The 997-nt window shown below is 55.9% G+C and overlaps 1 protein-coding gene across 1 annotated transcript in view; it reads left to right on the forward strand.

Moving 5' to 3' along the window:
- Nucleotides 1-6: 6 nt before the first annotated feature.
- The window catches only part of DHX33 (DEAH-box helicase 33), an 18,774-nt gene continuing 17,783 nt past the window's right edge, over nt 7-997 (forward strand). Inside the window, exon 1 of the mRNA XM_006771881.2 lies at nt 7-101. The gene's annotated coding sequence lies outside the window, so the exon portion shown is untranslated. The remainder of the gene's footprint in view (nt 102-997) is intronic.

A 997-nucleotide genomic window follows, 5' to 3' on the forward strand; every position in this document is an offset into this window, starting at 1 on the left:
CCCCGAGGCCGTGGAGCGGCAGCGCCGGAGTCTGCCCATCTTCCAGGCGCGGGGGCAGCTGTTGGCCCAGCTCCGAAACCTGGACAGCGCCATCCTCATCGGTGAGCGGCCGCGCGGCCAAGTCCTTCCTGGTTCTCTGTTCCTGGCGCTGCGAGCACTCTTTCTTAGGTGCCTCTCATCCTCTTTGGTTTGCCTCTACCGCAAACCTTACGGCCTTTTCGGTGCCAGGCCGGGAGAGGGGCCTCGGAGGAGTCTGACAGCCCTGCTCTGGGGGTGCTCACAGCCCGAGTTGTTATGCAGACACCACCTTCCGAGTGATCGGGCGCAGGGGCTTGCCAGGGACTCCAGGGAGTCTGAGGGTGCTTTGGAGCCAGTCTGGCAGGAGGCGGAGCTGTGACTTGGGGACCGATTGCAAGTAGCTTTGATCCCCAACGTTTAAGTCAGAGGAGCTTCTGAAGGACTGAAAGGATGAGCCTCCAAACAGGGGAAGGAGACCCAAAAGAGCCTACATATAGCTAAAGGAACAGAGTGATAAGAAGCGGGAAGCCCTGGCCGGTGTGCCCGGTGGTTACAGCATCGGCCGCGGACTGAAGGGTCGCGGGTTGGATTCTGGTCAAGGGCGTGTACCTCGATTGCAGGCTGGATCCCCACCCCTGGTGGGGGCGCCTGCGGGAGGCAGCCAATCCATGTGTCTCTCTCACATAGATGTTTCTGTCTCTGACTTTCCCCTCCCTTCCACTCTCTCTAAAAATCAATGGGGGAAAAATATATAGATCGATATAGATGTAGATGATATAGATATAGGTAGATATCGGATGAGGATTAATAAAGAGGAGGGGCATGAACAGATGCAGCAATGAGGTCCAATAATAAGTAGACCCCAAAAATGCCCACTAGATTTGTATTGATTGTGGGCCCACTGTGCGCTGTTTCAGACAAGTTGTGGGGTAGGAGCTGATTTGTCATTGCACTGAGGAGTAAGTAGGAGGTGAGGGAA

Source organism: Myotis davidii, unplaced genomic scaffold (genome assembly GCF_000327345.1).
Source record: "Myotis davidii unplaced genomic scaffold, ASM32734v1 scaffold925, whole genome shotgun sequence".
NCBI classification, from domain to species: Eukaryota; Metazoa; Chordata; class Mammalia; order Chiroptera; family Vespertilionidae; genus Myotis; species Myotis davidii.